The sequence below is a fragment of the Megascapheus bottae genome, chromosome 8 (genome assembly GCF_031878675.1).
Source record: "Megascapheus bottae isolate mThoBot1 chromosome 8, mThoBot2.hap1, whole genome shotgun sequence".
Lineage (NCBI taxonomy): Eukaryota > Metazoa > Chordata > Mammalia > Rodentia > Geomyidae > Megascapheus > Megascapheus bottae.
The window spans coordinates 11,538,867-11,559,115 of record NC_143516.1 but is presented as its reverse complement, the minus strand read 5'-3'; the positions used below and the strand labels follow the sequence as shown (position 1 = coordinate 11,559,115).

Sequence of the window (20,249 nt, the reverse complement as noted above, 5' to 3'; positions counted from 1 at the left end):
TAACTAATGCCAGCAAAGACAATTTGTTTTGTTAGAATGAACTGACAGTTACTAGCAGGAAACCTCTAGCTAGGGAAGGAGAATGGTGCCAAGGGGTCCTCAAAGCCCACCCACAAGAGGCCTCTGTGAGGGACAATGAAAGAAGACTTAATCAGGGCCCTGATTTTCTGGGCCATTTCTTCCCACTCCCAGAAAAGAGGAAGAGTGCCGGACATATATCAAGAGGAGAAAAGACTAAGTCACATGTTGTGTCTACCCTTGCTTATAAATGGTAGAAGGAGCTCACCTTTTCACTTCTGCCTTATTTTTCTGGTTTTATTGGAAGATACATGAGGCACTTGAGTTCACTTTAGCAGGACATGAACATTGCTTTCGGCTTAGAGTAATGGGAGAGGAGCTGGCAGACCACTCAGAGTCTAGGCAAGGCATGAAAGCTTGATCAATGTCTAAGGGATAGTAACAGGACAGCAAAAGGAAGCAAGAAGCTCCCAAATCACTCATCACCTATGGTCTTACCAAGTTTCCAACAACCAAAACCACGAGTGCAGAACATGGAGGATCCGCTCCATCTACCCATTTCTGACTCTATGGCTATGAATTCATAAAGTGGGAAGATGGCAGAGATTTCCTTCTTGATTTAAGGTGCTTAGATCCTGCATTGCCTCTGTTTCCCAGGAAGTTACATACTTCTTTTCCAAAAGTTCAGGGAGTCCTAAAGCAGAGGAATCCTGACATGGATAAAGGCAACACAGAATCACTGTGGACACGTAGCGTTCAGCCACCATAGAAAGGAAAGGGCTTTGAGGGAGAAAATGAAAAGGTCATACGTACATTATTTAATGACAACAGCTGACAGTTATGAGCCAAGAAAATATCCCAACTGCTTTTTAGATGCTATCTCATTCAGTCCCCACAACAGCCTTTTGTTAATCCAATCATAGAGTTGAGAAACTGTCATCCAGAGGTAGGGAGTTGTTCCAAGTCTGCCAGCTGTCATGCCTCTTTCTCCTCTTCCTCTTTCTCCACTTCCCTTGTTGCTCTTTCCCAGTAAGCTTTTGGTGTAAACTTGGGAAATACCTAAGGAGCCCCAGGAGAGGCAGACAGGAGTGAGATGGTTGGACAAGCCCAGTTTAGGGCACTGAGTTGTAGCAGGGGATGATGATGAAAGTTAATTCCTTTGCTTCTCAGCTACTTCTTCCTCTGCTACTGGAAGAAATAAGGCTTAAAGGCACCCAGATCTGTGGTCACTTTGTCTTCCATTCCTACCACAGTTCATCTTCCTTTTGAGCATCTGCTATAGTCTGAAAACCTTGGTTAACACAGCTCTAGGAAGCCAAAGTAGTCATCAATATGAAACCTTGAAGCTACCCCTGACCTTACACACACCTATTTCCTCCAAAGCTATATGAGACTCACTTATAACTCAATCATAACATACACCATCCCAGCAGAACTGCCCAGTCAGAAGTAATGATGACAACAAAGGTGTGATACCTTTGGTCACACCTCACTCCACTGTATCCTTACTTCTTCAATCCCCCGCTCATCTCCTGACAATGCAAGGTAGAGAACCACATTTTCTGGGTCAGTTAATGACTGATGTTCAGAACTCATTGCCAGAATGGAGGCAGGGACAGAAATCTTGGTCTCTGGCTCGTGTTGAATTTTGTTCTCCATCTGAGGAGAAGTTAGGGTACAGCCCTTAGAGAGTTTTACCAGCCTTATCTCAGTCACACAAGGTCTGAGGACCTTCTCACTAACCAGAAATAAACAGCCCCCACATCAAAGAACTGGTGTTCCCCCCCTTTTATAGGAAATTTGACACCATGAAACCATGCTTGCCTTTAAAGCTTAATCTTCTGCTCTCTTCTTTGCTCCCCAATTTAAAGAAAGAAAAGAACTGAGGGTCAAAGAAACCCAATCCCAGGAAACATGTTCATATAACAATAGCTTTAAATTATTTACAGAAGTAGGGGAGAAGTAATCTTAGACAGTGAAAAGGCAATATTGCACAAGATGGGAATCCAGGAAGAAAGAGAACATAGAAGAAAGAAAATGAGATTGACCTGGCTCTTGGCCACAATAAATATTGTAAGATTCTGCCTTTGTCAACTTTGAAGCAAGTGGAAGTGCCCTTGGAGCTGATGAAGTTTCTCAGGTAGCCAAAGCTGGACATTCATGCTCCCTCCTTTGTCTTCCAATGCCACCCCTCCAGGCAAGATTTGAGCAGACTCATATTTGTGAATTTTCAGTTTTCAAAGTAGCTGGTGAGTCATATATGTCACATATGGGGATTTCATTCCAAACTTACCTGCCCACATGAAGTCCAGCATGGTAACTACAGAGCTTTTCAAGAGAAGAAAAGACTTTTTTCATCACTGAGATGTGATTTAAATAATACTGCAGAAAAGGCTGATGTGGAAGGGAACAGTTACTATGACTCCGACAAGATGGTTAAGCTGAGAAAGAGACCTGGCAGAAGACCTGTACAGGTTGAGGGAGGTAACTAAAGAAGAAGACTAGGATGGTGGAGAATGCCCGAACATTGGAGCCCGCCATCTTTGTTCCTTCATCTATGTCTCCTAATCAGCCTAACTGAGTGAGTCCAAGAGAATTTGGTAGATAAAATGATCAGACACTAACAACTAGTGTCTCAGCACTAACACCCCCCCTCAATTCCACTACGATAAATCAGAAACAAAGGGGAATATTATTCTCATAAATCAGAGAAGATTTTGCTGGGCCAGACACTCTGGAAAGTCAGTGAGAGGACAAAAACCACGTAGAAGTTATGGGGAGATGGGTGCTAGTGGCCCATGTCTGCAATCCTAGCTACTCAGGAAGCTGAGATCTAAGGACGGTAGTTCAAAGCTAGCCTGAGTAGAAAAATGAATGCAATTCTTATCTCCAACTCTCCAGCAAAAAGCAGAACTGGAAGTGAAGCTGTAGCTCAAATGGTAGAGTACCAGCATTGAGCACGAAAGCCAAATGAGAGTGCAAGGCCCTGAGTTCAAGCCCTGAGTACAGGCAAATACACACACACACACACACACACACACACACACACAATTATGGATCTCTAATCAAGGTGAAAAAACATTTTGGTGCTAGCCCTAGGGCTTTCAGAAGGTTTCTGTTTTGAACAGCCCTGGACTTTGAGATAAGTAAAACACAGCTTGCAAAAATAGCCTGATTGTACATCTTACAATTCATGAGTTTTGGTTCATTCCATGCACAAAGCTATTAAAGAGGTCTTGCCATTATCTGAGGGTCTCGGAAATATAAAAAGATTTAGTAATGGTGCTTAGTGGTAGGACAGAGTGGGGAGTTCAGGGATAGGTAATAAAAGCTGAATTTTTAAAATTTACACAGGGGGCTCTTATTATATATATATATATATATATGTACATATGTAATATAAAGATACTGAACCAAGACACTGAGTTTTCCATTCTTCATTTTGTATCTAAAGCAATTAATCAGTAAAAACAAAAAAGCTTGCATAAACAAAACTTTTTTCAGAGTAGTCCATTAAAGAGTATTTAATAACACACACCAACAAACTGAGAATCATTAAAGGGAATGATAAGAGAAAGACCCCAAAGCATGCAAACAAAATAGACCAGGCAAAACGCACTGCAGAAAAATAAGAGAGAGAAGAAAAGCTAAACAATGGCTTTATTGATTTAAGACATGTGGATTTCATTAGAGAAGCAGAATGTATTAAAATGGGTTGTGATATCCACAGCAAGGAGCAAAATCAGGTCACAGAGCTCCTCAGACAAAGGCATGATGAATCTTTACTAGGTAATTGGACTAAGAGGTAGGAGGGAAAAAATGATTCTTTTCTTTACCACCCCCCTTAGAAGTCTTTAAGCCTCCAAAGGTAAATCTACATGTTGAATTGAAGCAGCAAAGCCCAGAGCCTACTCAGTTTGACACAGTGCCTGCACTGCCAAAAATCCCTGAGCCAGAAACTAGAGAATCCCCAGGAAAAGCTCCTGCTGATACAGAAATAAATAATAGACACATCAAAGCAATACATGTAAAATGTCCCAAAGGCTACAACACAAAGCTTCCGCAGAATTCAGAAACAATAAAATAGTAGTAATACTTAGATTTTTTTCACTTGAATAGACATTTCTGTTTGCAGAGTCCATGTAGTTTATAGAAAGCTAATAAGCTAGTCATATGGGAACATCATTTTAAAAATAAGACATATCAAACCAAAAGGAAAGAACAAAGGGAGGAGGGAGGGAAAATGTATACTTCAATGAAAGCACAGAAAGTACAATGAGAGTACATTTGCATAACTTCAATTGATTCTGCTCCTTTGGCTTAATAATCTCTTCAACTCTTACATATTTATTTCTATCTCTTCCCTGTCCTCTTTTCTTCCCTCCCTCCTTCCTTCCTTCCTTCCTTTTTTCCTTCCTTCCTTCCTTCTTTCCCTCTCTCCCTACTTCCCCCCTTTCTTTCTTTCTCTAGGTCTGTCGATTGTGGGGCTTGAACTTGGGGCCTGAGCAATATCTCTGAGCTCTTTAAGCTCAAGGCTAGTGCTCTGCCACTTTGAGCCACAGTACCACTTGTAGTGTTCTGGTGGTTAATTGGAGATAAGAGTCTCATGGGCTTTCCTGCCTGGTGTTAGCTTTGAACCAAGATCCTCAGATATCAGTCTCCTGGGTAGCTTAGGCAATCAATCACTGTTCAAGGCAATCAGCCTCAGAAATGATTACTGACATGGCATTTTATCCCTTTTAGATAACTCGTACTCTTAAATTATTACCTTAAGTATATTTTAATGCATAATCTTATCAATTAACCCAAAGTATTATGGAAGAACTTTGTCAGTAAACAGAAAACCTATAATAACCTTTTTTACAGAGGAAGAAATGATTTTAAAAGCACTTAATACAGCAGAGTATCTTGCTAAACTCTTAGAAACTATATTAAGTACTGCACTTAACCAATCTGTATCCACAGATTTAAGACCTAATGAAGAAAGTAAGTCAAGTGACTTTAACACAAGGTGGCTATATGGCATGCAGGTGACAGTCAGAGGCTTGGAGTTTGGACATGTTTCCCCTAGGGAAAAGGAACGGAGAAAGACACCATAGGATTTGTCTTAGGGTTCATTAGGCATGTTAGAGAGGACATGGGGTAGGTAAGAAAGCTGGAGTAAATGAGAGGAGTGTTAGCCAAGGCTTAGTTAACTGAGACCACCAGGGAAGGATGGGGTGATGGGAAGCCTTGAATGGAGTACTCAGAGAAGGAGGAATCCTAGCTCAGTCTCACTGTCCAGCAGAACTCTCCATTCTGGAACACAACTGCTTCCTACTAGAGGTTATATGAGGAGCAGGAAAGATTTGGAAAACATGGTGGGATTCCATGGGCAGACTCCAAATGCCAAGCAAGGTGTTCAAAATTAATTTCGGGGCGGTAGGAGCCTTAGAGAGTAGAGTCAGAACCTTTCCAGACTGACAAATGCAAGTGTGTGCAGCAGTGTGTGTGTGTGTGTGTGTGTGTGTGTACATGTGTGGTACATGTGTGCATAGGTGTGAGTATATATGAGTGTGTGTATGAGTGTGTGATGTCAATCTGTATGGACATGAGAGCATCTGCACAGATTGGAGAGTGTGTGTTGGGGTAGGTGTGTGGGTTTGTGCGTTGCATGTCTGTGTGTGTTGGTGGGTGGCTACATTCCTACAGGAAAGTATGAATGGAAAAGTGTTTAGTGGCAGTGATTGGCTCATCACTTGATAGATTCTGACATTAGACAAACGTTTGACCTAACTCTGACATAGCCCAGTCTAGGGAGGAAGGGCTGCCTGACACATGGAGGCCTCAGATTCTTGGCCAAAAGCCATGCCTCTGGCATTGACCTCTCCAACATCTGCCTTCATGGCAAGAGGCCCTTTTCCTGTGTACTTCTTCTCTGAGGGAAATTCAGAGTTGCTACTTTTTTTTTTCTTGTACTCTATTTTTTTTTTCTTGCCAATTGTGGGGCTTGAGCTCAGGGCCTGAGCACTGTCCTTGGACTTTCTCCAAGCTAGAGCTCTACCACTTGAGCCTCAGCACCACTTTCAGCTTTTTTCTATGTATGTTGTACCGAGAATCAAACCCAGTCGTCGTGCATGCTAGGCAAGCACTCTACTACTAGGCCAAACTCCCAGCCCCTTGTACTCCATTTTTAAATGTATACGTGCACATGCAGATGTGTACAATAGTGCATATATATCATTTTGTAAACACAAGGAACAAGGACGTTTTTGTTCAGATCCTGTTCTTTGACCTGTCACTTATGAGCACTGTGACCTTGGGTAAGTTATGTAACACATTTCTTCATTCCACAAATGTTTGCTAAATGCCTAATAGACATGCAGTGTTGCGGTGCTCTTTGGTGTGAGTTACTTTTAGGACCATCAGAGGTATAATTTGCTGGGAAGGGGGACCACAAAGAATCACAAAAGATGTGGCCTAAACATCCCTTTGATACATTCCACATTCATATTGCAACTATTGCCAATATTTGAGAAACACCAAGAAAGTAGGAAAAGCAGATCCCACTCAAAAAATAAAAATAGGGGCCAGGAATTTGGCCCAGTGGTGGAGGGCTTGCCTAGCATGCATGAAAACCCGGGTTTGATTTCTCAGTACCACATACACAGAAAAAGCTGGAAGTGGTGCTGCGGCTCAAATGGCAGAGCTCTAGCCTAGAGAAAGCCCACATACAATGCTCAGGCTCTGAGTTCAAGCCCCTGGACTGGAAAAAAATAATACTTAAAACACTTGGAGATGAAACAAAATATCACAGGGTAATTCATGCTCGAAGGTTGCTATTGGAAAATATTTAACACACAATAAGTTTTCAAAGGGAAAAAGAATCCTATTGCACATGTATAGAAGGAATTTCCCCACCACCAAATGAAGAGATGGCTGCTTATCTTTGTAATGCCCATTTTGTCGAAAGATCAATCTCAGTGCAGATTTTACGAACAAAATTCCCTGTACATGTATTAACTTCATCCTGCCAGTCTTCTTTCTCAGTCAGCCATATTATAATTTGATTTTATCATAAAATCTTCCAAAGACTTGTCATTGCCTCCCTCTCCTGTCAACCTGGTCCCTGGGACTTGTGAAGAAAAACCACACTCTCCAAACCTTCAAGCCTGGGTGTCATCAACTGACATCATTTTTGCCATCTCCTCACCCCCATCGCATGAATTGGTTCACTCCACCCCAACTTCTGTTACAAATTTATGCAATAAACTTTGAGTTAGTTCAAAACAAAGATTATCTAACACAGCATCCTTTGGGTTTGTGCAGAGAAAGTCTTAAGTCTTCCTTCTCAGCTAGAAGTCAAGTCCTCTCTCTTTGTCCCTGTTCAGAAACCAAATAACTCTCCACTTCAAGGAGGACTATAATGACAAAGAATTCAATTACTTCAACCTTGCAGAAATTTGTTTCAGAAGCACGGCTTTCTTTTCTGAGAGAGTAGTCATAATTCTCTCTTATCTTAAGCTTTTACTTGGCCCTTTTTGTGCTGAGCTGGCCTGATTAAGGGATTTTTCTGACATGTTTATTCAGGAAGCACATGGAATGCACTCTGACAAGTAAAGCCCACGTCTCATTCTCTACCCAGCCTTTTGTGTTTCTACGTATCAGATAACGCATGCCTTACCCAAGTACTTTATTTGCCAATAACATCTCAAGGCTTCAGCCACAGGGACAGGAAAGGGGAACCATAGAAATTCGTGGAATCCTAGCAAGAAGGGAAATATTTCATGAACTTTTGTTTTTTAAAGCAAGTTTTTGAGGGTTCTAGAAAAGTCCCCCAGAATTGACAACAGTATGCATCAAGTTATGAAAACAGGAAAGGGTGAAAGAGAGGAGGTGCTGTATGATAAGTACTCATCAAGGGAAAGTTTATCTGAGGCAAAGAGTTCTGAGAAAAAGCAATAGTTCCACAGATTTGACTTTTTGAATAGTTTTGATATCTCCAAGTCAAGACTACTAAAAGACTACTATTTCATAGTCTTTAGAACTGTGAAACCCAAGATGAATCAATGGACAATCTTAGGACTTGCAAGAAATGAAATAAAAGATAGGCATAAATGCTTGTGAAAATAACCCATAAATTAATTGAGAGGTGACTGAAGGTAAACCATACAGATATATTTGGATCATTAGAAAGTATTCAAATATATAACATCGATTAGTATCATACTTAATAATTAAATACTAGATTATTGGGGTTATTTAAAAATATATAGATGTAATATTGATTAATATATGTTCATTAGATGCATATGATAAAATTTCTAATTGAACACCAAAAATATATGAACTTCAAACTATACAAGCAGAAAAGCCACACAGAGAATAAAATTTATACCCTTATATTGCCTAACTAATTCTTAGCTTTTCAAATTTTAAGAAGATCCACTTATAGTAAGAAGAAATACAGAAAATACTTAGGAATATATCTAAGCAAGATATGCAATGAAAAATACATAAATGAAAGAACATGCTAATTTCATAGGTCAGAAAGCTCAGTTTCACAAAGTTCCAATACAAATTATGTATTTCCAGTCAAAATTTCCAAATAATTTTTGGAAGTTTACAAACAAATTTTAAAAATTTTATATGGAAAGGCAGAGTGCATGTGATAGTTGAAGCATTACTGAAGAAGCATTACTGAAGAAGTCAGGAGCTTCCCCTGTAAGGTATCAGATTTTACCACAGTATTGTCAAAATTGAGATAATGTGGTCTGTCTTAATAGGACAGAAAAACAGACCAATGCAGTAAGTAGAGTCCAGCGTCAGACCTATGAGCTTATGGGAATTCCTTATTTGCTAGAAAGTAACATTGTAGAGAAAAGATTGGTTTGTTCACAAGTAGAGTCGGATTTTGTTATTTCTACAAAAATTTTATTGAATATCTACCAATAGTGTACTCAGAATTAATTCCTGACGAATCAAGAATTTGATGGGGAAATAAAATTGTTTATACTTTTAGGAGGCTATCCTTGATCATAGAATATATGTCCTTAATTATTTGATGGTAAAAGGCCACAATTTATATCTCATCTTCAGGGAAGATGGCGGAGGCTCAGGGTGAGTCTTTCTGAGCTCTCGCCAAGATACCAGTTTTAGTATTGTAGCGGAAAGTTTATATCTTATTTTTAAATATTTCAGGAGAGAAAGAGAAGGGAAAAGAAAGAAAGAAAAACCTAAGAAGCAAATGAGAGCAAAATGTAAATAGTATGTGAATCTTAGTGTAGGGTAGACGAGGGTTCTCTGGAATACTTTTTATCGTTTCAATTTATCTACAATCTTAAAGCAATTTCAGATTAATAGAGAACAGCCTATTTAGCACTAAAAGATGAAAATAACAAAATAAATTCATTCAGGTGACTTTTGTTCATTGAAAGATAGCAAAAGGAATGAAAAGTACATGCCATCAACTGTGAGAAGTTATTTACTCCAGATGAAATGGACAAAAGTTTAGGAAGACAAGTGCATAAAGAATGCCTATTAAATATAACAAGAAAAGAACAGTGCCTGTGAATTAATGATATGTGTGCATGAGCCAAAATCTACTAAAAAATAACTCACTGGAAAATGAATAAATGAATAACTATCTCGCAAAGGCAGAAACCCCAATATTAATTACATTTAAAGATACTCATCTGGGAAATTCTGGGAAGATGGTGGAGATTCTGGTTGAGTCTATCTGAGCTCTCACCAAGATACCATCAGTTTTCCTTTGGCTTAGTTGGTTTTTCCAGTTTGTTTGAGTGGGTGAGAAAAGTTCAGCCTTTTGTCAGTTTCATTTGGAACAAATACCTTCTCACAGTTGATGGCATATACTTTTCATTCTTTATGCTACCTTTTAACAAACAGAAAATCACCTGAATGCAATTTATTTTGCTAAAACTGCTTTGCATTCTAGCAAAATGCTTGAGGCTAGAGTCACACCAAGTAAGCCATAATAGTACAGAGATCTTAGCCAGAGAGGAAAAAGTCAGGCAGCTTGCTTAAGAAGACAATGTTGAGCCCATCCCAGCAGCAGCTACAGCCCCCAAGAGCAGATGTGCCAAGACAAAGGTGCTGGCGTCTGAGCGCTTAGCATTTCACTTACCTGAAGCTCAGACTGGGTGACTACTAGCAGAAATCTTCATCCTGCACGCTACAAATGGGCGCAGATGGCAGAGGCTCCGAAAACCAAGGGGAAGCATGAGTACCCCACTAAGACATCCTCATTCCTCACAGAACAACACTGGGAAGGAGTCCCTCCCCCACCAGCTGAGAAGAGCACCATCTTGGCTAGTACTGGCAAAGAACCTGCCAGACTCAGCTAGCAGATAACTGGAGCCTGAGAAAACTGTGTCTGCTGCACCGTTTTTCAAAAGGGCAAAGGAATCTGGCCAGTGTCAGCTCAGCCTGGGGATTGGTTCCCTGCCCTGGAGGGAGAAATTCTTCTCAGGGCAGAGCAGCCTTCATTTCCAGGTAAACAAAGTCAGAGGTGGCCCCTCCCCTCGGCCACTCTCAGCTGAGCTGGCAAAACCAATAGTGGCTGTGTCAGAGAGAAGCTGTGAAGCTCACCATTCACTCCAGGTAGGATACAGCTCCACCCACATTCAAGCTACAGAAAATAGCTTTCTGCTGCAGGACACACAAAGCATATCACCCTGCCAGTAAATTAGCCTGGAAGGACAGTCACAAAGACCCCAAGTCTGAAAGGCAGAACTGATTGGAAAAACCAACTAAGCCAAAGGACAACTGATCATCACAAGGAAATCAGAGGCTCCATACAGAGACTGGATCCTGGACGCAAGAAAGACACAAGTTTCTCCAAATAGAACTTTTTTTCCTAATTATAATTTTTAAATTTTTACTACTGTTTTCATTTTTATTTTTTCCTTTTTGCCCATTTTTCTCCATCTTTTTTCCCTTTCTTACTTCATTGTGGTTCTGTTCACTCCTAGAAACGTAATGACTGCAATTAGTAGGCTTTCTCCTTCATTGTGTACATATTTAACTCTGATTATATTTTTATTACTCAATCCCCTATTTTTCAGTCTTAGTGTTTTAATTTTATTATTACTTCTTTAAATTCACATAATTAAAGTGTTTGTTAAATTATTGATCTCTTTTACATATTTTTCTCTTTTTAAATTTTCTTTTTATTTCTTACTTTTATTTTTTTTAATTTTTATTCATTCTTTTTCCCTTACTCTCACCTTAGGTCTTAGTTATCTTCACTCTATTCCCTTCCTTCCCTACATTACTATTCTCTTGTTTTCTCCTCTTGCCTTTCTTTTACCTCTCTATTTCTAATTCTTTGCTCCTTCTTGGATTTCCATGGTTCGTGGATCTACAGTTGATTGTTGTTGATCCACATTGTATGTGTATTTGTTTAATTATACTATAGGTCCAGATCAATTTAAATCTTATAGGGATTGGGTTGTTTTTTGCCTTAAAATTGTATTCAGTGGTGGTATTGGATATGTTCTTAAATGAATAAAAGATATTTTCACTCTTGAAAATACCTAAGATTGTGACCCTCTATAGTCTGTGTTGCTAAAAAGCGCCGAGTTAGTTCTTATCTTAAAATTGAAGTCTTGTGTGGTATTAGTCTTGTTCATTGCCAAATGAGCAGAACAAGAAACTCAAGAAAAATAGTGAGTCAAGGAATCTCATTTCCCACTCATAATAAACAGGCAACAGAGCAGCCTATGAAAAACCTAGAAGAAAGTCCTCAAAATGCTCTACAAATGCTACTGGTAAACATGATAAATGAAAAGTTTGAAGGTATGAATAAGGCTATATGTGAATGTGATTATGAGAGGAATTCATAGAGTCCACAAACAGAAAGCTGAATTCCAAAAAAAGTCCATGAAAAGTATAGTCACTCAGCTAAAGGGCTTCAGGGAGAGCACTCAAAACTAAATCAAAAGGTCCATGTAAGATCTAAAACAAGAGATGCAAGCCATCAAAAACGACCAACTGGAAGGAAGATACAAAGCAAAGTAGAAAGTATTAATAGTAAGTCAGACAATGCAAAAGAGAATTTCCAGAATTGAAGACAGCCTAGATTAAAAAAAAATCAGAAAATTATTAAAAACAAGTCGAAGAAATATAACAGATCTCTTTACAAGCACCAAGATACAATTAGGAAGCCTAATTTAAGGCTAATCAATATTAAGGAGGGTCTGGAGATGGAGGTTAATAGAATTCAAAATATATTTAAGGGAATCATCCTAGAGAACTTCCCAAATATCCAGGAGAGGCTCATATAGATCCAAGACGCTTTTAGAACCCACAGACTAGACCAGAACAGGAAATCCCACCACCACATTTTAACCCAAAGAGGATCAATAAAGAACAAGGAAAGGATCCTTAAAGCTATCAGGGTGAAGAGAACAATCACTTATAAAGGAAAACCAATCCGAATAACCACAGATTTCTCAGCAGAGACCATGCAAGCAAGAAGAGCTTGGAATGATGGATGACATGCCCTAAGACAAATGACTACCAACCAATAATACTATATTCAAATAAGCTATCATTCATAGCTGAGGGAAAAATAAAAACTGCCCATAGCAAGGAAAACTTGAAACAGTATATAGCAACCAAACCAGCATTACAGAAACTTCTCAAAGATATTCTATACATTGAAAATCAACACTAACTTGATATTGACAGAGAAATGGCGCCTGAACAGAATACAGGTAATTGAAGAAAGCATTAACAAGACACAGTCTCTAATGAAATAGATAAAATGGCAGGAATTAACAAGTGTCTTTCAATCCTAACTCTCAATATCAATAGTCTTAACTCTCCAATTAGATGACATATACTGACTAGTTGGATCAAAAAGCAAATTCCATCTTTCTGCTGTCTTCAAGAGACACATCTTGTCCAAAATAAACCAAACATATTCTGAAAATAAGAGGCTGGAATAAAATCTATCAAGCAACTGGCCCTCATAGACAGGCTGGAGTTGTCATCCTTATATCAAATAAAATAGACTTCAAACTAAAATTAGCGAGACGAAACAAAGAAGTTATTACATACTAATAAAGGGATCTTTTCCTCAGGAAGATAAAATCATTCTAAATATCTACACACCAAATGCTGGAAAACCCAACTTCATCAGACTTTACTTACACTAAAAACAGGCATAGATCCAAACACAGTGCTGGTTGGTAACATTAACACACCACTGTCTCCTCCAGGTAGATCAACAAGGCAAACACTCAACCGAGAAAGCTCAGAGCTGAGCAACTGCATACACCAACTAGACCTAATAGACAGCTGCAGATCATTCCACCCAGCAACACCAGAATATACCTTCTTTTCAGCAGCATATGGAACGTTTTCTAAAATAGATCAGACTTTAGGGCACAAAGCAAATCTGTACAAATTCAGATAGCCAGAAATTTTCCCCTGCATTCTTTCAGACCACAAAGGTATAAAACTGGAATTCAACACCAAACACCAACCTAGAAAATCTTGTAACTAACGGAGTTTGAACAACACACTGTTGAATCACCAGAATGTCATTGAAGAGATCAGTTTATGCTATTTAGCAAATAAGAGCCCATAAAATATCAGCTTCTTTGAGCCACAGCAAAGGCAGTACTCAGTGGAGGATTTATAGCTCTGAGTGACTACATTAACAAATTGGAGAAACCCAAATTCAGTAGAAGAAAACAAATTATTAAAATTAAATGATAATTAAATGAATTAGAGTCCAAATAAATTATAGAAAAAAAATCAATAAAACAGGGAGTTGGTCCTTTGAAAGAAACAACAAAATTGACAGAACCTTAGCAAATCTTACCAAAAAAAAGAAGAGAGTGAACAAAATCAGGGATGAGAATGGAAATATCAAGACAGAAATTACCAAGATCCAGAGCATCATCAGGGAATCTTTATGCCAACAAATTTGAGAAGCTGGAAGAAGAAATGCACAAATTACTAGCACATATTCATATACCCAAACTAAACCAAGAAGATCTAAATCAACTGAACAAACCCATTTCAAGTAATGAAATAGAAATGGCAATAAGAAACCTTCCATTCAAGAAAAGCCCAGGACCTAATGGATTCACAGCTGAATTCTATTTTCCAGTTAAAATGGTCATTATCAAGAAATCTAATAGCAGATGCTGGCAGGGATTGCTACACTGTTGGTGTGAGTGTAAACTCATTCAACCACTCTGGAAAGCATTATGGTGATTGCTCAAAAGACTAAACATAGAGCTCCCCTATGACCCAGCAATTCCACTCCTGAACATTTACCCAAATGTCTATAAATAAGGACCTACTAAACTTACTAGCATAACCATGTTCATTGCAGCATTATTTACCACAGCTAAGATATGGAACAAATCCAGATGCCCCTGAATAGATGAGTGGATCAAGAAGATGTGGTATTTATATACAATGGAATTCTATGCTGCCATCAGAAAGAATGACATTGCCCCATTTGTAAGGAAATAGATTTGGAAAAAATCATATTAAGTGAAGTAAGCCAGACACAAAGAAACATAGGCTCTATGATTTCCCTCATTTGTAATAATTAGTACACATCTAAGATTCTCTTAGCAGAGGCTCACAAAAGCTCAAAAGCTATGTACATATGTCCATATAGGATTAGGCTAAGGAAATGAAATCCAGGATATGAAAACAAGAGGTTTATCTTTGTAAATGTTGTAATTAAGGTATTATGTGAAGCTATTTCTTTTTCTTTCCTCTTATAGTTTATCTCATGTTGTCACTGTATCTGACTTTGTTAGCTGGTATATTGTATATATGTTTATTTGTTTATTTTAAATAGGGAAGGGAAGGGGAAAAACAAGAGGCGAGGGAGGGGCTGGGAGAGGGAAAGTGGGAGAAAAATATGGGAAGGGGTATCAATGTTTGAGAAGCAATGTACCCACTACCTGACGAATGTAACTGTAACCCCCTTATATACTCCCCTGACCAAAAAAGAAAAGAAGAGAAGAGAAAAAGAAATGTACTCAAGACCTTCGGTATTTAACTATACCCCTCTATACATCACCTTGAGGGAGAATAAAGATACTCAATTCATTTGTAAACAAATGCAAATTTAAACTACCTTTTAGAGTTGACCCATCAATTCCCCTCCTAGATACAAACATAGCAAAAGTTTTATCCATAAGCCAGGAGACAAGCATGAGATTATTTATAATACCAATTGTCCATAAGAAATTAAAAGACTGCAAATATTCTAACAGTTCCCTCCACAGTGAAATGAGTCACAACAGCTGTCTAATCATAGAATGGAATAGCAAATAGGGACATCAGTAATATGAAAAAGCCTCAGTACTGTTAGAAGAATGAGAAATGAGGCCCTAAAACAGGAATCACTTTAAGCAGTTGCAGAAACGTGAGATTTTGAGAAACATGGCAAGGAGGAAAAGGCCCTGGAGACAAAAGGCAAGTGTGCCCCATTCAGGAAAAGAATAAGGCCTCTTTTTCTGTTGTTTCCTAATATGCAAATTGACTTCTGGACACCTTTTTGTGAACCATGAACAACTCTGGACAACTTAATTTTATACTAGGAATCGTTGTGAGAGAAAGTGGAGTTAAAAATGCTAACACACAAGGTAAAGCAGTGGGAAAGGGACTAGAGATGTGACAAGCCATTCCTCTCTAGGAAGCCAAGTGGGAAAGGAAAGCCAGGACTGACACCTGCTCCTAAGCCATGTCCTCCTGGGAAAAAAGCAAAAACTTATGGAGTGCCTCAAAGTAAGATCACACAGAGAAAGAAGATGCTAAATGGGTTGCCGGGAGGGACTTTCCAACTTAACAAGTGAATTCAAATTTTCCCTGAGCCTTTTCCATCCCAAGTATTTAAGGTACCCCATGTCTCTAAGAGCATGATAGGAATTACCAGTTGAGGTTTTTCAAGTCTCAGAGTTTCTGTGTCCAGAAGAAGGGCTATTACAACCTATAAGGTTATATACACTAAGAATCACCATTTGTATAAATGTTGCCATTCAGTTTGAAAATGTACTTTTTGTGTTTAGAAATTTAGAAACCCTCCAAACACAAAAGACTCATTTTCATGTTCCCTAATGAATATTTAAGTTAGCTCATTTAAAGAAAAAAACTAAATTCTTCTCTATTAAATAACTAATAAAACTTCCTTATACTTTTCAGGCTATCCTTACGTCTTTAACACATCAGAATTTCTCACTCCTAATGACAAATATATTTGACAAATTTAAGAATTACATCCTTTCCCGGGATTCAGCCAACCAGTATAACTCTAAAATCTTTAAAGTTTAGGAAATCGGATGCTTTTAATGTCATGGATATCTTAAAATCAACTTAAGCTTACTCAGACTAACACAATGACAAAACTTAATGTATCCATATGACTCTCATCAGTACCTACCTTATATAGCAATAGCTATATTGCCTTCACCTTTTATTCGCAGCTGAAGAACAGCATTAGCACCTCTGGCTGACCACACCTTGCCACTACACTGGCCACGGCTACCAGGCAGCCACTCTGTGAGCCACAGGCTAACCAGCAGAGCCCTGGCTTAACCTTGGGCGCTGTCTGCTTACCCAATCACACACTGAAATACTTTTATAACATTTTTCTGCATAACCACACTCCCTCCAGTTCCCGGCTCCACCCAGATTGCAACATTTTTTATGACTTTTCACTCATAAAGTTCTGTACTCTTTCGCATCTGTTTTATCATATCTAGAGTCATTTATGTATGCTAACCCAAAGTGGGGAAGTAATGTATGGAATCATAAATTCAGAAAGGCATAGAACAACTTGGCTGGAAGATGTGAGAGAGATGAAGATTATTCTTGGAATATTAAAATACATCTAAAATTAAAAAAGACTTTATAAACATCTTGAAACTATGAGGGAAGGAGTTTCAATTGTTTCTGACAATGACAAGCAGGGGTTGGTTTTTTTAAAAAAAAAAGTACTTCAAGGCCTTTTATTGCTAGCATAGGCTATGTAAAAAAAATCATTACTTTTGTTTTTGTCTAATACAGACCTAAGGAGGAAGTAAAGGAGAGATGATATAGTGTTCTTCCAACAGCATCAATAGTTTGAATATACCCAGTCTTTTCTGGATTTACTATCTCATCTTCTAAGGCAAGAACTTAGGGTCTCTAAGTTCCATCTTCATTTTTAGAGGAGAGCCACAAATACTTCTCAGGTTTTCATAAACAAATTCACTTTTACATCAGAGGCCATGTTGGTTTAAACATTGTTAAGAGACCTTCCAAAAGCTCCTGGAAGACCCCATGTGACTTGATACTCAGCAAAAAGGGCTTGAATATAACACAGCCAGATTCCCCCCACCTCCTCCTCTCCCAACACCCCCCTCCTCCATACACACACATGTAGAGCTTGGAAGGATTCTTTTCAACTTTTTTCTTTTAATTTTTGAGAGACTCAGCCAAGATGAGAGTTGAAAAAGGGCAACAACTGAGAAGGGAAATAGAAAAGGAAACAATGAGATGATAAGACCTAGACTTTACACCCTTTTCTGGCTACTTACGTAGAGGGTAGTAATAGGATTAAGAAAAAGAGTCAGAGGTAAATTAGATGTTCTCAACATTGCCAAGACAGTAAATAAAGGAGGAGGACAGATTCCACACAGGGGAAAAAAAAAAGATAAGGGCTTTTCTCTGGGGTGTGCCTTCCCATCCACATGTTGAGAAATCATGGTTCTTCAGTTAATACTTTCTTATTTTATTTACTTATGTATAGGAAACTCTGTAGCCCTTATGTAGTCAAACAACCAAATCCTATTTTTTTCAGGCTGTATTAAATTCCAAAGTTACACCTCCCACCAATATGAAGGAAACAACATATAGCTGGTACCTTTGGATTCCATAAGCAGTGTTTTCTTTCCTTTGGAATATTGCTTTAACTACTTTCCTAAAAGATATGGATAGTTGTCAATCTGAATGAGGCCCAAAGAAGGAAAGGATACTATACCATTTCCAGGCTGTGGACCAGACAGCCTTGATCTAGCAGCCTATAGTACTGAAGGTCTAAGGCATTAGAAGAAATACTGTGTGGAGTTTATGGAATGTTCTGACAGCACACTTAGGACGTAGCCCCCCTGCAACAGCACAGCCACGCTATCTACAACAGGTAATTATACACCATCCACAAGGCAGCTCTTAATGTGGCAAGGCCTGGTAAACAAAGGTCTGACAGTAAGATGTCAGGTGACCATGTAGCCAGAGGCCCACCTCTATGGGATCGCATATGTTAGAGAGCTGAGCAGGTATCAGCACTATGATAGGATGCAAGTGGTCCAGCGTTTCAATTGGGAAGAGGGTAAAAGAGAAACAACAGCTTCTGTTTATACTCTTGGCTTGTTCCTTACATTTTTTCTGCTACAAGGATCACATCAACCTGTCCTCAGCTACTATTTTTGCTATTCCAAAGTGTAAGTATGGGTGATATGCCCATACTTATAGAAGCTATGTTCTAAGACTCTCAGTGGAACCTAAATATTGTGAATAGTACTTGAGTCAGAACATAGGTAGGTAGATAGGTGGGTAGACAGACATTGGTAGTATCCACAGTTATGGGTATGTATGTGGATATGGACGGGTATGTATGTGTATAAATGTAGACCATGTCGGTTAATCTGACAACCAAGACGGCTGCTACGTGATTGACAGGAGGGCAGTATACGCAGTGTGGAGATATTGCACAAACATAAGTAAGTGTCATGAGCCTATTTCAAGCTTTGCAACTTACAACTCAAATGCTGTTGATTTCTGGTTGATAATGTATCACTGAAATAGGGGGAGGTAAAAATATAGATAAGGGGAGACTAGTGTGAAAAGAAAAGACATTCCAATTTCCCAGGGCTTTGCCTTTGCTTTGCACATACACTATTTAGGCAGTAATGAGCAGAGGCTGTCAGCCACCCAGTCACAAGTCATACTCTTCCATGCACAGAGACCTTCCTCAGCAAACCACGGAGAACTCTGTCCCTACCATGTAACCTTGGAATACATAATAATAGTATTTGGAATGGAATAGTATTTATTTTATTCCCACCCACCATCAGGTTGAAATCATGCCAATCCAGTGTGTAGTTTATCACAACTCTCTTCCCACGGGGTGGGGGAGGGGAAGATACAAATAGTTCCATTGTTTTAAATATATTAAAGCCAGGTTTGGGGGAAGAGACTTCTTTTTTGTTTGCACAATCTGAGAAAGTTAACTAGATCCTTTTTTTCTATTCTCTAGAACAATGAGAGGCATTTGGGTTTTTTTTTTTCATTTTTGCTTTTTTTTCTTCAAATCTCAACTGAGTCATTTGGTGGGAACAAATTCCCATGTCAGCATGTGGTTTGACCAATACGATTTACCCATAGAGGGAGGAAAAAACCATGGCATTTCAAAGTAGGTAATTCAGTAGTTACATATTCTTATTTTAATTTTTTCTTTTTAAAAAATGTATTGACCAAACCCTCAGATATATAGGCACATACCTGTAATTGCTGTGCTAGGAAGACCAATCGCCATCCATTTGTTGTTCTAGTTGGGCAACTTGGTCACGAGGAAGAGAAGTTCATTTTAGCTTGAGTAAAAAGAACTTTCTGAAAGAAGTTCATGAAACTTGTAATATATACATAGGAAATAGACTCTGAGTAAGTGTACATCTGATGCCCTGTCTCCTTTTCTTACTTTCCCTAGGTTACCTCACAGGCTATCATCTCTGCTTTCCTCCATACCTTTGCTCCCACTTCTGCTTCTTCTTTGCAGACTTTTCTTTATTGCAGCCCTCATAGCTCAGATAGGCCGCTACAGGCCAGACTTCTTGCTGAAGCACTGTGATGGAATAACATAATATTGCTGCTTCTTGATTTTTGTGATTTCTATCTGAGTATTTTAGGTTGAGTCTGTTTTCCCAGACTACCTGTTACAAAAAAAATAAAGTTGCCCAACTTTTCAGAATGATAATATGTAACTGAAATAGCCTATGAATATACCTGAGAGTCAGGCTCTTCAAACATATTTACTTAGAGAGATAGATAGATGATAGATAGATAGATAGATAGATAGATAGATAGATAGATAGATAGATAGATCATATATGCATATAGGTATATAGACATGTACACATGTATATGCACAATCTATATACATAACCTTCTTAACCAATTCTATACTGTTCCCTCTGGTAGATAATAAAGTAAAA

At 38.6% G+C, this 20,249-nt stretch overlaps 1 long non-coding RNA gene across 2 annotated transcripts in view; it reads right to left on the bottom strand.

The window, feature by feature from the left end:
• LOC150059548 (uncharacterized) overlaps window positions 1–20,003 on the bottom strand; it is a 59,862-nt gene extending 39,859 nt beyond the window's left edge. The window contains exons 1-2 of one of the 2 annotated variants that reach the window (XR_016536461.1): window positions 19,783–20,003; window positions 19,540–19,647 (exon numbers count right to left, since the gene is read on the bottom strand). This is a non-coding gene — a long non-coding RNA (uncharacterized LOC150059548). Of the gene's footprint in view, window positions 1–16,438; window positions 16,595–19,539; window positions 19,648–19,782 lie in introns of those variants that run through there. The other variant, XR_016536462.1, reaches the window with a different exon arrangement.
• Window positions 20,004–20,249: the final 246 nt, after the last annotated feature.